This window comes from Boleophthalmus pectinirostris, unplaced genomic scaffold (assembly GCF_026225935.1).
Source record: "Boleophthalmus pectinirostris isolate CB_2022bp ecotype Guang Dong unplaced genomic scaffold, ASM2622593v1 HiC_scaffold_7, whole genome shotgun sequence".
Taxonomy (NCBI): Eukaryota; Metazoa; Chordata; class Actinopteri; order Gobiiformes; family Gobiidae; genus Boleophthalmus; species Boleophthalmus pectinirostris.
This window is the reverse complement of record NW_026571473.1, coordinates 20,667,818-20,690,850: the sequence shown is the minus strand read 5'-3', so window position 1 is coordinate 20,690,850 and position 23,033 is coordinate 20,667,818.

Sequence of the window (23,033 nt, the reverse complement as noted above, 5' to 3'; positions counted from 1 at the left end):
ATTTAATCTCATACTGTGGAGCATTCAAAGCAAAGCAATGACAATGACAAGTAAACCAGGCTGGCGCCACCTAGAGCCACCTAGTGCCTCTGCTCAATTTCATTTCTCTCCAGTGACTAGGTCAGGAATCAGAATACACTAGACGGTTCACAAAAACCCCAGAAGTGCGAGTTTGGACATTAGTCAATCAGCGAAGAGCCACACATTCCGGTGCTGGCAACTATTCCATAACAAAGAGAATGTTCGGTGAATTTTATCAAGGGGAAAGACGTTATTGCCCTTCTTCCTACGAGATTTGGGAAAAGCTTAATATACCAGTTAGCCTGTTAGCAGCACATTACATATGTCACGACCAAATAGCAGCGATTGGTTAAATGAAAAAAAGTACCTACTGTTGAGCGAATAAATCCTAACGCTGCGAGGTCAGACGGTTTCTACGAAGAGTGATGGACCCTCTGCCAGAAAATTTACACAATGCGCATTTGAGATACAGTTTGTATGCACCCCCTGTGTTGTGATTTTCTTTTTCTTTTGCAGCATTAAAAAAAAAAAAAATAAATCAATGTATTAAGTGTTCTCGAGTGTGAGAGTGACGCGCCGCCCCCCCTCATAGTCCTGGTGCCTGTGGCTGTGATTAGGCCTCATTTGAATGATTGAAATGCTACTATAGTGGAATCGCAGTGAAGTGGAGGGGCTTGTACACAGATGAACAGGGAGGGCTGCCACTACTCCAGGAGCACAACTGACTCACCTCCACCACACAGACGTCAACCACTGTGAGGTTTGAGAGACTATATGATGCTGGTCTTTAACTTTATGATCATATGTGTAGTTCTGACCGCTCTGCTGCTGATCTCTCTTGATAGTCATGGTAAACGTCTATGTTATGAATAGAGTTGTGTATACGTCAATTTAACATCTTACTTTAAAGCATGCCTTTATTTTACCATAGATTATATTTGACTAGTCTTACTTATTATTTTACCACTGACGCAAGCTCATTGTTGTGATTCTGATAATGTAACATGAGCTCAAAATAGTGTGATTTCTCAAACAAAATGGGGACAAGTTGAATATCACAATAAAATAATATGAAGCTATAGGGCTACTTGAATTTTGGGTCACATATTAAGTATTGTGATTGCTGTCATATTGTTATAATCTATCACATTGGGCAGTTATCTTCAATACTGTTTTCGATACATTGTAAAACTATACCTTATCCATTTCACTATCCAAATCCTATTATGTTTTGTGCTGAAAGTATCATTAAAACACAAGTATGCCCTCTGTCTTCAGGGTAACAGTGAGAGTCAAATGAACTGCCACATGAAGAAAGATTTACACATTTAAGCAGAACTGCTCCAGGCACAGAGATTATAGACATACAGATCTGTCAAACTGTGCAATGTTTTGAGAGGATAATTTGAACATTTAATACGATTCATTTTCTCACTTTAAAGTGCAACAGATAAAGGCAAACATCACTGATCCACAAGGGAAATTACTTGGACACCATTAGGCTTAAAGGTCCTATATAATGCAAAATTGACTCTCGTGAGCTTTAAGCCATGTTATAGTGTTGATATCTATCCAAAAACATTAGTTAGTTTTGTTTAATTCACATATATTTGAGTAATCCTTTATTATTAGCTTGTTTACATCTCCAAAGCCCAAAATGTATGTTTGTGATAAGAAATCAACATTATAACACAGATCAGAAAAAAATAAATATGAGTAATGTAGAGTCTGAGTAAGTAAGTAAATAAAGTAAAGTAAAAGTAAGTAAAAAGTAAAAATTTTGCAAAAAACTGTTATTGGATAGTGTGCACTCTCTTGTTGGTTTTACTATGACCTGAACAAAATGTACAGAAAGACTGTCCTCCTAGAAATACCAGTATTTTTGGGAGTGTCTAAACCCAATAATGTACATGTGTTGTTAAGAATGTTGTAATGTATAGGAAGAGCCCCGCCCTACCTTCAGGTGAATGCTGTGACAGATATAGTATAGGCACGTAGAGACGTGTTAGAGCTACGCCTTCATAATAATCAGGTGTTACTTTTTAATTAGACTTTAGCATCTGGGATAATTACTCAAACACTTTGAGACATATTTATAGGGATTTTCTGAGGTAACAAGTAAATTATAAACATGCTTCAGGCTAAGTTCCTGGTTGACACTGTAATTATATGTAGACTTTAAGTTTAATTTTAAATGTCCTTAACATGAGATCATACAAACAATTGAAAGATGAAGTTAATGTGCATAAATAATCAATCATCAGTGTTACCGTTAAGTTTGGGGGTGGTTTCACTGAGGGTGTGAAGTTAACCGTAAGCACTGTTCTGTGTGAAGCTCTGTTAGACCCTAATCTGAGCTTTTAACACAGTATGACTGATTTAGCTGGAACTACAACGGGTGATCTGATTTGTTACATAAAAATAACATTAGCCAACATTAGCCAACAACAAATGTTGAAAATATGTTGTTTAAATCCATTTTGTCTTTGTCTTTCTTTCTTTTCCCCCCCAAATAATCTTAAATCTTTTTTGTCTGTGATTGCTAATGTGTGTGTTGTATCACCATGGTAACTGCTGAAGGTATCGCCATTAGAGACATGCTACATGTAGAATCCCCCCCAATATGATGTCACTGTAAAGTATCAATACACAACAGTTGATCCTCAGCAATAATATTCAGGTTTATGTCATTATATTATTTTTAATATATTGCTCCCTTTTCCAGCATTGTGGTAAACCTAAATTAACTTACTTAAGTTGTTCCAAATTCCACTGGGCTTTCACTTGGCCTATGTATTGCATCATAAAACAATAGATTGAAATTGAGTTCTCTTGATCAGGATGCACAAGCTCCCTGTTTTGGTTACTCAGGTTCACTGTAGAGAGCCTGTCTTTGAGATGTAATAACCACCACCCTAACCCTCGCCTTCTGTATTCATTTAGATTTTAATGACCTTGCTTTAGGACAACAATGAGGTTTATACAATGACATATTTATTTTTTATTTTATTTGCCTTCTGTTTTATGTATTTCCCTCTTGCGGGCTTGGTAGACATTTCAGTTTTTGATATTAAGGCATCAAACAAGCTGTGTTATGTAATTTGTTTAAAGGTCCTATTATGCAACATTGACTCATGTGAGTTTTTAGCTGTTTTATCTTGTTACTGCCACAAAAACATACATTTTGTCTCATTCACATATGTTTGAGTAAAGCTATATACTACTGTCTACATGTCCAAATCTCAAAATGCTCTGGTCCACCTTGTGATGTCATGAAGCAGTAGTTTTCAGTTCAATAGAGTTTGGTAATACCAGAGTTAAAATGATTCTAGTGAAGGAGTATGGAGTTAAAAACACGGTGGAGCACTTCTTGTATTACCACATGAAATCACTTACTGACTTAGACTTAGACAGTTTATTGATCCACAAGGGAAATTGTTTGGACACAGTAGCTCACATGTCACAATATAATATAATAACAAAGATTAAAATGTAAAAAATGTAATAATAAATTCCAAATAAGTAAACAGTATCACAAGGTGGAACAAAGTGCTTTCTGTTTGAGAGAAGAAATCAGCATAAATATGCAGGGTTTGCCTGTTAAACATGAACAAAACAAAACACAAGATATTTTTGGTGAGGAAACAGCATTGTAACATAGATCAGAACATTGCTTAATAAAGGATGTTTAATCTATCGAGTGTAGTATTGTTGTCTTGCTCTAAAAATAACTGCTTTGATTATTCTATTGTCACAGTTGACCTACATGTAGAAGCACCAGGAAAGAAAATATATGTTGTTTTGATCATTTCCCAAGCTAAATAAAATGCTACAAAACAACAACTTGATTACACATGTGAGTGGGAATGGGTCTTGACTCATCTTGACACAGGTTGCTATGGGTGTGTCCCAGCTGTGTTTGGATGACGTACTTGCCCCTCCCTCCCACACGAGCACTCAAGAGCATGTCCTGTAGATCCCCATTCATTCAAGGTGGGACGCAGATCACATGGCAATCCGCTGCCATGGTAACGGTTGGTTGGGTAAAGCCGTGCGACGTGAGCCTACATGTTGACTGATAATGAAGTACAGGCCCTCCCCTTCTCCTTTCTTCTTCTCCCCATCGTAGCGAATAGACACCTCCCAGCTTTGTGCAGCTGCTCTGTTACAGCAGGATTAGAGCATTTTCAACAGTGGCCCTTCACACGGTGTCAGGCTCATCCCAATCAATATCTAATTACTCCAAAAGGACTCATTTTTCAGGTGCTGATTGCTCGTTCACTTGTAACAATCCACAGTGTTTGCTATTCTACTCCAGTTGTGTGCATTTTACAAGAAGAATAGTTGCTGAATATAGATCATTACAAATAGGACAAAACTGACATTCCCTGGTTTGTCATTGCAATAGTCAAATGTGTTCACATGACCTCAGAGCAGTTTCTAATCCCTGCACTTTAAACACAAGCTAGAGGACAGGTCAGAATTGCAGATTTCTTGACCTGGATTATGGTAAATATCTCTGCAATTACTGGGCCACATGAAACAAAAACTCTGTCAGCATATATACTAAAGTGAAATTATTTTTTCACAGTATAGCCTCAGTATCATAGTTGTCAGTTGAAATGATTTAAGTTTTGTGGAGCAAATCCCTCACAAATATTGATAAGGCTCAAAATTTGTGGATTTTATTTTGGATATTTCTTTACAAAGCGTGGAATCATAGAGTTATAGATCCGTGGCCACCATCTGAATTTATGACATCAAATCTCAAAATTGAATGTAAACTTTTAACACTTTGCAGTGACATCAAGCTGCGGGTGTTCTATACATGTATCTGTATTTGTGAAATGTTTAGCAGATACCATGACACTGTAACAAATTGTACACATTAGCAAACATTGTCAAAAAGTTTTAAAATACATAATGGATTTAAACAGCACATTTTCAGGAGTCTGTGTTCAGTATGAGTGTTCATAGTCCTGTTTAGGTCTTGTTTTTGTTTGTTTGTTTGTTTTTTGCAGATTGTGTTAAAAATAAAGTTGATATTAAAGTCTAACAGAACTTCAGACAGAGCAGTGCCACAGTTAGCATCACACTCCTGGGGAATGTTGATGACATCAGCTGTAAAAGTATTAATTGAGAAGGTAAAAATGTTATGCCAATGGCTACAAAAGCATGTACTTTAATCAGAAATGAAACTCCCCATTGTCCTCTTGTCTTGTCTTGTCTTTATAATATATCATTTGTATAGTATTGTGTGGTATTGTTGTCGGGGTAGTCACATGATGCAGTGGTAATATTGAGGTTTCAAAGCAGCTTTTCAATCTCTGATGATGCAGCACTTTCTTTTGGGTGCACAGAGGATGATTGGCATGTGTGCAAAGAGAACACGCCGAAACACAACACAAGAACAAAGTGTTTGTCAGTTTGAGTCCATCATCCCCAACAGCAAATGCATTCAATATCACAATTATGCAGATTTACTTTGAGCAACTTGTTACACTAATTAGTCTGATTAGGCAGTGAAATAAAAGAGAGTTTTTTCCACTATCATTTATCATTGTACTATTCAATGAACAAATTAACAAGATGAGAAGTAGAAATAAGCAACACTTCTCTGACACATGATAAAACCTGTGCATAAAGTCATTTCATTTTCACTTGACAGAAAGTGGTAAATGGTCACATTTTCGGTCACACTTTTCCACCTTCAAGACACTCAAAGCACTTTATATCAAGAACCAAGCACCCATTCACACACACACACACACACACACACACACACACACACACACACACACACACACACACACACACACACACACACACACACACACACACACATACACACACACACACACACACACATTCATACACCAGTGTACAGAGACACTGGGGGCGAGGGGGGTTTAGTGTCTTGCCCAAGGACACAACAGCAGTATCCATTTGTACGAGCTGGAATCGCATCACCAACGTATAGGACTGTGGTTCTGATGTTTATGACAAGAGCGGGATTCAAACCAGCAACCTGCAGATGAGAGGACAAACACTTTGAGCTATAACTTAATGCAACGTGGCAATCCAGTAAGGCACTGTTTCCCAAAGACTGGGTCATGACCTTCAGGTGGGTCGCAAGAGATTTCTTTTGGGTTGCCTTGTCACGATCTGCATGTACATTTGCAATATGCAGTTCTGACACATGTTGAAATGTTTTGTATAATTTCTAATCTTTTTGTAATTATTTTATTGAGTATTTTGTTCCAATATTGGTGGTTCTGTTGAACGTTGAAAAGAAAAAGAAATGGGCTACATTTAATGCACAATGTCCAAATAAACAACTTATGGATTCATTTTATTGCTGGTTCAATGATGTTTTTCATTGTTTAAAACTTGATTAATACTAATTGTTCTGAGAGATCACTCAATCAACAATAAAATATCCTCTTTAATGTTCAATAATGGTCAAATCCACCTTTATTTTGTTATTTACGAATAATGTCTATTGACTTGGATCGCAAAGGTTTATGACTTTTAAAACATAGGTCCCCAGAAAAAAAGGTTTGGGAAACACTGCAGTAAGGGACATCAAGCTACTGTTTATGCCTCTTCTATATCCTGTGTGACATAATGAAGGGCATCTGGTCTAATTCCAATTAGATTGTTAAGCATAAGATATGTTAGTCTTGTATTTAACATGTTTTGTATGTGCATTTGGCACATATTTAAAGATAATATTGCTAAGAAATACTGAATGTATGTGATTGCCTCTCCACAGATATGACCTGTGTGATGCCCCCTTCTTGTAATTGATATGTAATGCCATTTTGTGACACATTCCAGGCAAAGTTTTAAGATCTTCATGGAGATGATGAAGTGGCAAACCATCTCCAGAAAAGTTATGTAATGCATCTTTAAACTAATGTTATTATGATTTAGATTTGTTCATTAACGCTTAAATCTGAGCATCTCCACTTTGAACATTACATCATCACAACACTATCCAACTGTATCACTGCGCATTTAGCTGGCTCTGTCTTGTATTCAGACAGGCTTATTCTTGCACCCACAGAAACAACAACACCCACCCCTAGATCAGTACCTAGATCAGAACCAGATACATCGTTGGTGACATTTAAAAAGGCGTCTCTACCCCCTCATCTCCCTGTCCATTGTCCGCACCCTCCCTGGCCTATAATGAGACATGTGTGAGCCTGCCTGGCCATTATAAATAGCCCCGTGTGCTGGGTAAATGCAACACCTCTCCTCTTTTTGGGCGCTATTTCCACTGGTGTGATTCACGGTGATTCATGCCACAGATGAGCTGGACAACCAAAGGGGGAGGAGAGAAAGATAAGGATTGCAAAGGGCTCTGTGGATGGCTGGGTATTTATCACACTGTGAGGACTAAATCTGTGTACACATTCAAAAAAAGCAGGTCCCATAAATGACGTTATGCTTCTATTATTAGCTCAACAACATGATTTTAAAAGGTTAAAGGTTTAAGATGCACAGTACAAGTTTCCTGATAAGATGTTATTGCTTTGCCTGGAATTCTCCACAGTACAGCATTAACATGTTCAACTGTAGTATTCATCTACAGGTAATGTTATTGCTCAAAAATATCTCACATAGAAGAATATTTATTCGTAAGATTGTCTATCTGTAAAGCCGGCCTGTAAATATGCCTGGTAGTGTCCATATGGTGATGGATGTTTAATCTCATACTGTGAGCATTAAACATACTCTCCACCCTTATAAAGAAACATAGAGTATCTTTAATATATGAGTTCAAAGAGAGAGTTGAGGTTAGGGTTAGGCAAGTGACTAGAGTTATGGTAAATACTGGTCAACAGAGAATGAATACAAGTCAATGTCATGTCCTCACTAGACACGTAATATGAATGTGTGTGTAGGCTGTAATATGTGTGTACCAAGTGCAATTGAACAAAAAGAAGATGGAGAGATTGAAAGCTAAAATTTGTCAGAGCCCTTTTGGAGTGCACTTAAAGGCTAGGGATGAATAGAAGGAATGAACACAAATGTGGTTCACAGTGTATGGCAGATGTGTTCAAACTAAGCACCAGGAAAGAGCAGAGGGGGTTGTGGAGGTGATTTGATTCTTGGTGGCCATTTTTACAGACAAACATTTACTGAGGCTGGTGCAAAATGGTAGCCTGATTCATCAGCCGGTTTCACTTCATGGAAACTGTCTGACCTCGCAGCATTAGGATTTGTTCGCTTGATGTTAGGCGGGTACTTTTTTATTTAATCAATCGTTGCTATTTGGTTGTGATGTATGCAAAGCGCCGCTAACGAGGCAAACTGGTATATTAAGGGTGTCTAACTGGTAATATTATGGGTGGTCAGTTCTCTGTGACATTTTTAAGGAAATATGGAGTGAGTTGCATTGTGCATGGAATCCAATATTAAACCTATACAACAAGTACCACTACATGCTGAGGTATCAGTATGTAATGCTGCATTCAAAGCAACTCAAATCATAATTCTTCAGCAGTTTTGTTTTCATCTTGAGTGAAAAATGTGTCAGATACAGAAACAATTAACCTTAAGTAAGACAGTAAATGATTCAGACTGCAGCTTGCATTTCTATAATTTGTTGATGAGATATTTATTTTAATACCAGATACTTTTATGTATCCATTAAAATGTGTTTACAAGCCCAAAGAACAGAGATGCTATATTAAATGCCACATGCATTTTCAGTGTGCACTCCCACTGCACATCTTGCCTGTCAACAAACAAGATGTACAGACCACCTTTAGAGATGCACCTAGACAGGCTGTTGTCAGTGCTCAAAAAACAAACACACCAACAAACTGCAACTAGTCGCACGCATAATACTGACAAATTTTTGCTCAGGCCAGAATGGTGGACAAAAACCTTTTACGCCCCCAGCAAATACGTGGTTGTCTGACAAACTTGCACATTTTGTCATTGCAAAAAATATCAATTGTTTGAATAAATACCAGACAGCACACAGACCTACTGTGCATTCTGCCCTACTACTGTTTATTTTCTAATATTTGGTTGGTTTTTTGCATCTCTTTTTATGCATGCAAGCTCCCAGTGGCCACGTGGGTGTGTTGTGGGTAGTTCAGAGTTACATTAATAGCCAAAGGGCAAGCGAGAGAGAGAGAGAGAGAGAGAGAGAGAACATAGACAGGAAATACAGTTTACTGGTCGCCCACCACTTCCTGTGTCTCTCCTACACTCGCAGCCCACGGACCAGAGCTGCGACTAAAACCAGTTTGCCTAGAGATAAGAAAGACAGTGAGGTAAACATGTTGACAACAGGTTGAAAAATGCACCAAAATACACCCATAACAGGCTTGTCACAGTAACTGCGTTATGCAAGGAGGCTGATGACCACTTTGTACTAACCCTTGTGCATGCGATGGAGTCATGCGTTATCGCTGACAATACAAAGGTGACAGCTGAAAACACGTCTGTGAATGAGGGAGTGAGCCATCAGTCAATGACAGCTTGAAAATGCATTATTATCCAAGTTAACCATGCAATACTCACTAAACGAGTTTGGGAGTAGAAGCCTAGGACGCTTGTGTGCAGAATTGGAAGAGTGCGTGCAGTTTTACGTTGTGTCCAGCAGAGGTCCTTCTTTGATTTCAAGTGGGGGTATCTTCTGTATAGTCAATTAGTTTTTTTCACAGAGAAACATGTGTTGATAGTGACTTCAACAACAGCACCCTGTGGAATCAGCTTTACACGTGTAATATGATCAAAATATATGAAAATGCTAAACAAAAAAACAAATAAACAAACAAACAAACAACAAAAACGCATGACTAGAAATCGGACTATTCACAGTTTTATTAAAAGTGCTACTATGGGCCCAAAATATGCACTATAGTCAAAATCCTCCTGACCAAACCTATTTCAAAATTAAGAAATGGGTGCCCAGGTGCCAACTGCTCCTGACAATTTGCCCAGTGGCATTGAAGGATGGGTCGTGCAATTACACATTTCTCTGTGGGGACACTAATGTTGTTGGTTACTGTCCAAGTAATAAATACACAAATAAAAATAAATTCCTATAATTTCCCTCGACGTTTTAAACATTTTGCCTTATTAACACTTGGCCGCAGTTTATAATAATTGTCCCTTTAGGAGTAAAGTCACTGTTGATAAGCATGTTCTCCCTCACAGAGCATGGCTAGTCCTGCTCTATAGTCACACTGTTGTTTGGTGGATGTGAACCCCGGTGCCCTGGTGGAATCCCACATCCCCATTGAACTTTACACCCACACACTCAGGAATGTGCACAGAGGAGTGAGGGGGCTGCGAGAGGCAAGCGCACTGAGGAGGACATTTGGGGAAAACATGGCTGACATGGCTCTCAAGTTTGGGATTAGGCCAATGTGAACTATTACCCAAGCAAAATGTAGAAAGCAAGAAAGTAAAACCTATGTACAAAGTGTTTTTTACTCTAATGTGCTAATAATTTTATTTTATTTTAATGCATGAGATGTGTGGTGAAAGTACTTTTAGGCTTGCATTCTGTTTTAAGAATGATGTGCCACACCAACTATTTGCCTCATATCACCCCCCTCTCGTCCCCGTTCACCCACCTCCCCCTCCTCCCTTAATATAAATGAATTGGCCTCTTTGTCCTACCATCTACTCCCACGCTTACTTTTGCAACTATAAATCCTACTGTCAATACACTGCATACTCCTACAACAACAATCAAAACCTAGGATATGTGCAAACTGACAATGAATTGGCTTAGTTAAACTCCACTTAGGTAAAGTGGTGAAGTATCCAGTTACTCTGTGTGCAGATTGTTGTGTGGTGGTGGTCACATTCTGGGCGATTTAAGCAGAGTGCATTCTTGAGTCTTTTCCTGTGAACAGGTGAGGATTGACACAGGCCTGAGGGGGCGTGGGAGCCATACAATGGTGAAGACAGAAAACTGTAGTGTGAAATCATACACATAATTACCCATGATGCCACTGTCATTGAAGCAACATGTGTGAATGTGTCTGTACATCTGAAGTAGACCTATAATTACACTATGGTTCTTATTGTCCTCCTGGTATAGTGCCTCATGACTTCAGTGCCCTGGGCATTTTTCTGGCTGTTTTGGACACATCTCTTTTGTCAACAGCTAATGCCGTTCTCATGCTTCTGCCCTTCTTAGTTCCACATGACTTTCTCAAAGGACCATGTGTATCTCAAATACAGAGGTGGAACAAAGTTGAATTTTGGGGATTTTTGGAGCAATATGTGCAGTGTAAGGTCATTCACTTCATTTAATCAGGTTAAAGGGCTCATATTACACAAAGCAAGAGAGTTAGAGCGCTTCGCTGGGTCTTAAAAGATAAAAAAATAACAGTACAGGTGCTCTACGAGAGTTAAGACAGTGGTCTTAGAACAGAGAATTACCCTTACAGGAAAATGTAAAAATGGGTAAGGTATAAACTAGGGGTGTCAAATTATCGCGTTAATTGCGATTAATTAATTACAGTCATATTTAGCGCGTTATGTTTTTTAATCGCGTTAATCTTTCATTTTTTTCTCTAACTTTAGTGTTTCTGTATGCGAGTTGCTTTATTATAAAACCTGTTTTTATGTGTTGTTGGGACAACAACACACACACACACACAAAAAACACATTTATAAATTTTTTTATTTCGGTAATTCCACTCATTGCCGGAAAGCCACACAAAACGCGCGCAGTAAGAGCGATGTAAACGTCATGTTAACGTTGGCGGCGTCAGGCACAATGGACGAGGTCGTAGAGCCAGTAGAACAGAGTCAGCAGTGCACAGGTAAAAACGCATTCGTGTCTTGGAAATTACTCTCCCGACGTGAAATATAAAAGAAAATAACTAATATAATATCGCCTACAACTTAAATGTCACTGGTGAAAACAACCTGCATAGGCTCATGATGTCTGCACTACTGTCCTATAGTGACCTGCCACATGAGGGGACACGCACACAAACACACACAACAAACACACACACTTCATCATCGTCATTAACCTGAGAACGCGCGGACCACGTTTCCTTCCGTAGTTACTGCGCGGACACAGACGTGCTCCCGTGAGCCGCGTGTGGATCGTGTTTTCTCGCGTACGCGGCGTAAACCGCGCTTCCTCCTGTGCGTCTCTAAACCAGAACTAACACCAAGACTAAAACCAGGACTTATTCAGTCCAGGACTAAACCAGGTCTAAACCAGGACTAAACCAGGACTAAACCAGAACTAAAACCAGAACTCAAACCAGGTCTAAACCAGGTCTAAACCAGAACTAAAACCAGAACTAAAACCAAGTCTAAACCAGGACTAAACCAGAACTAAAACCAGGACTAAACCAGGACTAAACCAGGATTAAACCAGGACTAAACCAGAACTAAAACCAGAACTAAAACCAGGTCTAAACCATGACTAAACCAGGACCAAACCAGAACTAACACCAGGACTAAAACCAGGATTAATTCATTCCAGGACTAAACTAGGACTAAACTAGGACTAAAGTAGGACTAAAGCAGGTCTAAACCAGGACTAAAACAAGGACTAAAACCAGTGATCTCATATATAAAGCATTTCTCTATCAATAATATTTTTTATATGGTTAAGGAAAGACTGGACTTTTTATTGTCTTTAAGTAGACAAAGGTTATTATGTTCAGATTTCCTCATCTTTGCTACTTTACAGCAGTTTCTTATTCATGGAGACTTGGGCTCAACAGCCAAATTTGGGAGATTTGTTAAACAATAAATGACTTTATCAAGTCACTTTTTTTGTTCTATATGAGTCTTTTGATCTGCCACAATAATGTAATAATGAATTTAAATGAAAATACCTCAAATTGAAGGCTTTTCTCAGCAATATTTAGGTGAGATTAAAATGAGATTAATTAGATTAATTAATTACAGATCATAATTAATTAATCTCTCAATTTTTTTAATCGCATGACAGCACTAGTATAAACCCGAGGCACTCTGACTGAGTATATTAAAAGTCCTTTATTACATGACCAACACGTTTTGACCAGCAAGATGGTCTTCGTCAGGGCAAAGTAGCACATGGAATTATGTCTTGTTTCATTCTCTTATGTTTAACACAAACCCTGCATATTTAGACTGAGTTCTTCTCTCAAACAGAAAACACTCCTTGTGATGTCATGATTTGGGAATACAGAAAGTGCTCCGCTGTGTTTTTAAAGTCCATACATCTTCTCTAGAATCATTTGATTAATTTCACCTATGGAATTGCCAGTCTCTACTAAAAGTAAAAGCTAGCTGTTAAGTTGAAAACTACAGAGACATGACATCACAAGGTGGAACAGAACATTGTGAGCTTTAGAGACGTTGACAGACTAAATACTAGGATTACTCAGACATGTGTGAATGCAGCAAAACACAACTCCATGTTTTGAGGTGGTAACAACATTATAACATGACTTAAAGCTCACAAGAATCAATTTAACAAATTTATAGGACCTTTAAAATAAGGAATCTTTTAATGGGTGCGTATTTCTGAAACAGGTCAAATATATAAATTCATATATTATATCAATATACTAATTATGTCATATAGAATTACACACTGTCATCAATCATGTACCAAATGCACCAAATTCTAGGGAAGAAACAAGACACATTTTTTGCATTTTTTGCAATTTCTCTTAAATGTATTTTTATATTTTGCTGCTGAACCAAATGCTGTAAAGGGTCCAGATAATTCAAAGAATTTGAACATTAAAAACACCCTAATGTCTTCTATATCTTATATTGACATATATGCCCTTATTGACAATTAACAATAAATGCACATTACGTGATAAATGCATGATGTATAATGTGACATGAGCGCATCTGACCCCCACAAGGACCATCGACGAAGAAGGTCAAGGCCTTTTCACATTCTAATCTTTCTTCTGCCCCTTTTAAAACACAACGGCACACCTGCGTCTCCGGCCTACACTTCACCACAGCTGTCCGTTCACATCTGCACCATGTCATAAAGGTGGTCAGAGAAAAGAAAGGACAGGGAGATTGAGAGTGAAGATACAGAGGAGACTTTAAAGTGCATATTATGTCTTCTTATTATAATTTAGAACTTTGTAAATTTATAACTGTGTGGGAAAAAGTTGCGAAGAAATGTACAAAATGCAGGAAGTAGCAGCAAATTCATCAACAATGAAAATTCTGACCAAAATGCAAGGGCAATTTACATACAAGGAGAGCATGTCTCTGTCAGTTAAACCTTCATTTAACAAAATACATTTTCATTTTAATTTTTGTTTGTTTGTCTAAACTCTTGTTGTTTCTTACAGCCATGAAATAACCTTTGCATATGTCATATCTGTTGTCCAACCAGAAATCAAAAACTTCACCAAAATAATAAATAAATAAATATATATATAAACTAGAAAAAACAAGTCAAGATTTTTCTTTGTAAAAAATATATAATCTAATTCATTACGTATTAGTGAAATGTGTCTAATCTGCCATATGCACTTTAATGTCTTCTAATGTCACCAGCACCTGCCTCTTCTTCTGAGAGCTCTTCTTCTACTTACCCCACCCACTGCGTCTCAGTCCCTGCCCTTGTTCGCTCCATTCAGCGGTGAGTCTAATCCCTAATGCAAAGACCTGATAAATGCCTATTCAGGAGCATGTAAATGTTTATCATTAAATTGCAGTATTCACCGAATTATCACTAATGACTTTGTGTGAGAGCTGACGGAGGCTCTGTGGGCAGATAACCTAACAAAGGGTTCTCTCTCATGTCTATTATCCCCCCTATTTGGCTTTGATCGTTCTGGCATTTGCTGGAGACACTTAAGATACACAGCTGATGCAACCAAAATGTCATCCCATTTTTTGTACACCCGCTGCAGGTAGAGAGAGGGCCCTTTCGTTTAGGGGAGGGAGAGACTAACCTTTCATCAACAACGCTGCCACTTTGCTCTGTGGAATGTTCTCATTTCAACAGGAGGTGTGGCAAAGAAATAATTCAAATGTGTACTCAAATTTAAAGGTGTGCTTTGTAAATTTTCTGCTGGGGGGGTTCTTACCTGCTTATCCCAATGGACATGTTATTTCTTTGGCTGTAAAGTTGCACAGTATGGACTTAACTCTATCTGACCCATCATTTATGCAATCACAAAAGCATTTATATAACAAACATGCTTTAAGTGAACAGGCTGGCCACGTGGTGTTACCATAAATTATATTGTAGAACATTCCAGACACTTCCTTGGAAACAAATGGGCCATAACACTAACACTGTAAAGTTGTGTAGTGCACTTTTAAGTATTATTAATCCAGTAAACTACAATGTGAATGTAGCTTTTGCAAATACTGAGGCTAAGACTCTCACAGCAAGAAGGTTCTCAGTCCTTGTCCCAAACAGCAACTATCTTTGTGGAGTTTGCATATTCTAACTCCAACCACATAAAAAAGTTTTGCAGTATTTCAGTATGCACTAATGTTCATGGCTTGCCATGCTTCTCGGTCTGTTCTGCATCTTGAGTATATAGTGTGTACAATATGCTAAACCTAAACTAAATGATGTGAGTAAGGTGAGATCTTCAAAGTCTGCAGCAGGTTACAGCAGGTCTGTGTGGTTGCTCTGTTGACTTTATTACCAGTCCCACCCCACAGAAGGGCGTCCTGGTGCCAGAGGTGCAGTCATATATAAGGATTATCAAAGGAACACAATGTCGAAAGTACACTTCGCCAATGTGGCCGCCTGGCAGGCAGTCAGGGCTCGAGGCAGCACAAACACAGCGGATGTATTTGTTTTTCATGTGAAAATCAATGGGCCTGGACAGATGGTGGTTTGTTTCCTCACTATTTACTCCGGGCCAGTGTGACAAATGTCCTTGGCGTGCTGCTGGCCTGACGCTGCACAGGTAAGCACAAAGACGCCCCTCTCCCACTTCAAACGGATGACAGATGTAACCACTCCTGCCCTGTTTCTTGGATTCTTTATCTTTATTAATCTATTTTATCCACAGTTGGGATGTGTCATGTACTCAAGTGTATTGTAATATCTGACTAATATTCCTGTTATTTAAAAACTTCAAATAAAAATGCAGTATTTGATGAATACAAATACTGAGTAAGAGTTGTAAGAGTGGATGTACATACAAAAAGGATTCACATAAGCACTATTTCATGGCTTTAAACAAAAGGAAACATATGGCGTTTTAGGAGCCAGTGTAGCAGCAGTTCCACATTTGAACATAATCATGAAATTACATAGTAGAAGTCATTTCAGTGCTCCCTCTCACGCTCATCTTGTCATTGGTAATACGGCCTTGCCATTTATGCACAACAAGTAGTCCTACTCTTTGAGGTACTACTACTACTCACACTACTATTACTACTACTACTACTATTGGTGAGAAAAGTCACAACATCGGTAGCTGTAGAAATAATAGGATGTTTTTTGTGCGTCCTTATTGTAAGCGTACAAGTGTCTCCACAAAGCTGACTCTTATCTGGCCTGAAGGAGGGCCTCCTCCTGCTTATTTCCATGGAAATGTAGTTTTTTTTTTTTGGTTATAATCTACCACAGTATAAAATATATTAGCCTCGACAGAGAATATTCCGAGGTGTGGTTTAACTTTCTTTTTCCATCATCCTGCAGGTGACATGCCACCCCCATAAAGTTACTTCCTGTACCTTTAATTGCAGAGGACACTACAGCTCCTAAATCAAAGAAACACATCAGAGCGTTTCATGTAGGCGATCAGCTCCAAAACAAACCTGACATTGAATTCAAAGGAAGTTGGTTATTTGTCTATGTGTACTAAATCTCTTATTGTTTATTCCCACCTGAAAGAGAGTGAGGCCTGTGTGACGGCACTCGATGACTCATGGCGGAACAAAGGACAGATATGTCTATGGTCCATTACCACCAAAGATAGATAGTGACAAGCACATCCTCATGCCAGCCGCACCTCCCTCTCTGAGCTCACAGGAGGTTAACCCTACCTGGCCCAGGGCTCGGCCACAGCCTGATGTGAGAGCAGAGAATCATTATCATTATGTTCTTATAAAGCCATACAGAGGACTTCCTATGAGTCATACTACTCAAGTGGGAACACACAACAGGTGTCATCCTGGTTTTATCCAGTTTTATAAAGTGATTGAACAACACTGACGAGGAGATCTGGAAAACTAATAAACACATAAAGAGTTGACACAAATGCAAATGCAAAAATAAAATGTTTCCAACATGTGATGCCATACAATTGGCCACATGGATGTGATCATGTGAATAAAAAATAAAAATCTCTCTCAATTGTAAATGCAGTTATTATAAACTATAAATAATTACATTTCACATTGTATTGTGAGTGGAACTGATCCATAATTAGGCCTATATATTTTTTTAATATGGTTTATACAGTAAAATGATTTCCAAAGCACACACAGAAATGCAGTATAAATAAGGACTGTTTGTGTACACTCAAGAAAACACATGTTTTTACTAATGAGTGTATATAATGTAATGACCAACTATACAATAAAGGTGAAATGTACAGCCCATAATACCCATGCATGTCCCCTCAAACCACTACAATGTATATGATCCTCATTTGGAGCTGTTACAGTTTTATGGGAAATCCATAGACTGTGATATGATTTCATTTAGCTTTAGAAATGTCAATAATGCTCATATCCAGAGGTGATGTTAACGAACTATTACATTAAAGCTGATTGGGCTGTAAGACGGTGATTGTAAAGGCCATGGCATATGATTCATATCACTTTCATATGCAATTATTATCACAACACTGTAGCCCAAGGTAAGGCATTCTGACCCTCATTTTCTTTTCTTAATATTAACATGTCTTTCATTATTGCATACCAATTAGGCCTAAAAGAAACTGGGGAAAAGAAGATGGCTTTGGCAACTGACAATCAAATACAAATTTGGTACAAGATATAGTGTTCAATAAAATACAATAAAAATAGGCTATCTATATTAAAATCAGGCAGAACAAAATGTAATAGATCAGATGAAAGTGTAAACCAATCCAAGTAGGTTCTTCATGACAATTCTTTGGCTGTTTCCTGTTTTGACCCATATGGTTAAAACAGTCAGTTTCTTAATATAGTAGATCCTTTAACATGACATGTTAGGCTCTCTGCTTCATACTGAAGCATGCTGCATGCAACAGGATTGCAATTGTTAATTTGGATATTTACAAAAGCAGATAATCAACAAGATCATTATCAACAGATTCTAAGTTGCTTTGTAAATAAAAATGACAGATACAATATGTATAGAACATTTTCTATGTATACTAGTATATACATTCTCCAAAGTGCTACACATTACACATGAAATAAAAGATTCAGCTCCAGTTGTTTATGATGAATAAAAGAAAATAAAAAAAAATACAAATAATAACATCAAATCTGTTTAGTGATACTACAATGATCACGGAGAACATGTAACAATACACACAGTTTTCACTTTCTTTGACTCTGTTACACCCTCACTAATAGCTTTGTTTGATTTGAGGCCTGTTTTATTCCCTCTGAAGGCATTTCTCTGTTCTTCTGTTTCTCCTTCCTCTCCTGAGACCGTGCAAATACTCCTTTACCTCCACTGTTCACTTTTGAGTCGCAAAATGAGAATTCTCCTCTCTGGACTACAACACTGCTGTCTGTAATACAGCATCTGTGGCTTTTAATCTTCCAGTCTCCAGTGAAATCCCACTTTTCCTTCCTGCTTCTTTAAGACATATTTTTAGACTATACCGACAGCAGCTCTGGAACTCAAAATCATTGAGCAAACGGTATATATGCTTTAAAGACACTACCATTGTCATCTTTTTTATAAGTGTGATTCATATTCAGAGGTAGACTGGCAGGTCTGCAATGCTGTTTTTCTTTTCAAAAATAAGAAGAAGAGAGAGGGAAGGGTGAGGTGAGGAGAGGGGGCGGCGAGGGTGGAAATCTAGCATTCCAACTAGACTGGAGAGGAGCAGAGGTCTGTACGCAGCCGATCCGTGGGTGTTTCTCTCACTGAATTTTGCTGCTGTAATGTTAGCGTCGTGAAAGGGCGAAGTGCAGTTCCTGATTCTCTAGCCTTGAGCTCACCACCTTTACCACCGGGCCACTCCTCCTCTGCTCCCGTATCCATCTGAGGTGCTAGTTAGCCGCTGGCATGCACTGAAGAGAGGGAGAGGCAGGGGGTGGGGGCGTGCTATGTCTTTACTGGAAGTAGAAGGCGTATGCTGGTAGAGTATGATTCACTTTACAAATGTTTTTATCCATTCGCGGCGTTCATAATCCTCCCCAGCAATCAAGTGTGACCTGCTGTGGCAGAGGTGTGAACAAAGGCACACACTCGGTAAACTGGGGAGGAGCCTGGAACGCACAAACACACATACACACTCATAAACAAACATTACCAACAATAGTAGATTAAAGGGGAATCCGTGTTGGTTATTGTGTCATTCTAAAAATATGAAGGACTTGGCCAGGTGAATATACAAGCAGGAAGTATTGTCACATTTCATCACGCCCAAATAAGGCCAGAGAGTTTGTATGGACCGGTGACTTGCATAATGTACAATGTAAGAAATAACAGGTTGGGTGCAGTGAGTGCATACAGGACCTGCCTGTTAGTGATGTCATGTAATTACTGACACCCCCTACACACATACTGCTGTACAATCAGAAATGATGCCATTAAAGGGGACCGATATGAATTTTTTCATGGCTGATGCCAATAGTGATTGTTTAGAGTCCAGAGGGACTGATGGCTGATGACCTCTCATTTTTGTACCATTTCTGGACTTAAGTGTTCATGCATATGTTTTTATCATGCATATTTAGGCAGTTGGGGCAAACCAAATATTGGCATCTGCTGGATATCTAGGCTGGCGTCACCTAGTGCTTTCGTTCAATTTAATTTCTCTCCAGCGACTAGGGCAGGAATCGTAATACACTACACAGTTTGCAAGAACCCCTTAAGTGTGAGTCCAGGCACCAGCCAATCAGCGAAGAGCCATACATTCTGTGTTGGCAACGATTCCCGAGATCGAGGATTTAAAGCCAACACAAAGAGAATGTTTGGTGAATTTTATCAAGGGGAAAGACATTATTGCCCTTCTTCATACAGGATTTGGGAAAAGCTTAATATACCAGTTAGCCCCACTAGCAGTGCATTACATACATTACGACCAAATAGCAGCGACTGGTTAAAAAAAGTACTCGCCTACTCTCGAGTGAATGAATCCTAATGCTGCAAGGTCAGACGGTTTCCACGAAGTGAAACCGGCTGATAAATCAGGCTAGGATACTCTAAAAAGGTGAAAGGATACTCTAAAAAGGTGAAATATCATCTATCTCTAATGTATTCATTTGGTATTTTGTGCAACAGTGGGCTTGTAATTGGGGTAGATTTTGGACCATACCAATGACCTCATTGATGTTACAATTCAATCTCAGATAAACCCAGTGAAATAATCAGCATACATGTATATAGTTTTACAATCCTCCTAATCCAATAAAAATGTCTAATAGTTATGGTATCAAACCAACCCCAAAAGCATCCACAAGAAACAAGAGTAAAACATCTATACACGATAATAAAGATGGATTAAGTCTGGTGATTTGCTGTGGTGACCCCTGGAGGAAAAGGTCATTTCCCACCAGTCATTAATATGAAGAACAGGATAAGGTTTCCAAACTATGTCCAGATGTTTTCTTCATCTATTAACTATCACAACTTCACAAAGTCTGATGTTTTGCACCCCATGCACTACCAAACCAAATCTGATTATGTCAGTGAACGAAATCTATGAGTAATTGTGTTGATAAGTCTTGGATTACACCATATACATTATCATCATACAACATCGAGACATGCAATCAACAGCGACCATATGTTACTCTATGACGCAGTGCTATGAGAATGTGCTGAACATAGATTTGAGCTGACCTCCTCCTCTGTCTGTCTATGTCTGCTTATACAATGGGAGCAGTGACATTTCAACGTGCTGAGTCTGGAGGAGCACAGGTGACTTGAGCAAAACGGAAAATGGTGACCTTATAAGAGATAGTTAATGTTTTCCAACCCCACTCTACCTCCAACCAGCTATAAAAAGATCTGCTTTGCTTGCATTTATTTATCAATGAGTCTAGGTTCTATTAAAGTTGGCTTCACTGAGTAACCTCTGTCTACTATAATGTAAGAGTATTGTTTCAACACGAGAAACTGAAACTAAATTGTTGATGAAAGTTCTTAACCTTTGGAGAGCATACTGCCATGCACAAGTGTAATTAGAGAAAGAAGTCAAGCGGTTATAAAATAAATTGTTCTCATTCAGTAATAGCTGTTATGGCCTATGGTATTTGAGTTTGGAAAATACAGCTAAAGTACTGCAATAAAGAACTAGCAGAAGTTCAGGTTTGTGTACATGTCCAGTTACTTTATTTTTAAAGGTTCTATATTACCTATATGACTCATGTTAGCGTTTTCATCAGAGAATGACGTAATATGCGAGACAGACCCAGAGCCTTGGCTAGAGCTAATGTTCTAAGTGTTTCACCTTTTCTGTTTTAATTGGTAATATTATTTTTGTGTAGGGAATGTCTTTCTTTGTTCATGGTATTTGCACAGCAGAAAATAGTAGGATTGTGTGATGCTACCATCCACACAGAGGACTACATAGGATGTCAATGTAAACACAGACAGTCAGTGCAAAGGAATGCATGAGGCATGCAGAAAGCCCCAGGGGCAAAGAGCAGAGGAAGAAGAGGAAGAGGAGGAAGGGGAGGTGGGGAAAACATCAGAGGGAACAAGAGAATGGGTTAAATGAAAATGAGATGGGGCCACTAGTGCTGTTTCTCACTTTACAATCTTCTAAAGCACTTACCCTTCCACATCTGAGGTCTCAAGTGCAATTGCACTAACCCCTTGCCCTAAAATAACACAAGGCAAGAATATTGATGGGGTATGCGAGCCACAAGGAAATAAGGACAAGTCCTTGTTTTGGTCAACGTTTAGGTAAAACCTGAGCAAGAGAAGTAGTTTACATTGCAGATTAAATTACAAACTATATCAGTCTGAAGTACTGAGTGCATATCACTGCATTAAAGTTATCATACCCTGGTTTCTGGTTCTCTCTGAATATACATTCAGTATAGAAGAGCTCTCAGTCTGGTCACCATCTTCCCCACTGTGTCAGCCCAAGGTCAAACAGGGGAAATGGAGGAGCTCACTGGCCACCTAGCATTAAGAACAAAACAAACTTCTCTTACTGATTAACAATGTTAGTGCTTTGCTTTTCATTCATTTTGATTTGTATCGGTAGCCATTTTTGTTTTAATACAAACAGGTCATGCATTTTCCTGACTGGCTGGCTGATCCAGTGGTCAGTCCGAACGATTTGAAGAGATAAAGCTGATGTCCAGACTACATGTCTTTGTAAAATATATGAAAAGTATATCCTTGGCTGACCAGTTTTTCTGCCTACATAAGAGTTATAATTATACAGACTTTCAAGGAGCCTTTTAGCTTCAGTCTGCTCAGCATAAGCACTTTGTTACAACAAAAATCTGCAAAAAATATATACTAAACAACAGGACAGTCAATAGTGATCTGGGCCAAAATTGTAAAACAGCAAAAAAGGAAAAAAGGAAAAAAGAGGAAGCAAAAAAAAAAAAAAAAAAAGCAAAACACAAACTACATGGGATGACAGCGTGGGGAGGGTGGGAGGGAAATGAGGGGGCATGAAGACTGAAGAGCAGAAAAGGGGGCAGATCCTTCGGAGCTGGACTGGCGTGAGGAGGGAAAAACCATGAGCACATCAAAGGCGTTGCGAAGCCCTGACAGAGTGAGAGGTGAGGGTCATGTAATCCAGACCAAAGGGTTCTGCTGGGCTCAGTCTGTGGAGCACCTCTGAGGAGGTAACCAGAGGAGCTGTGAGTGACAAAGAGCAGCCTGCACCCCCTATCACCGGCCAATCAGAGGCTGTCAATGAGCC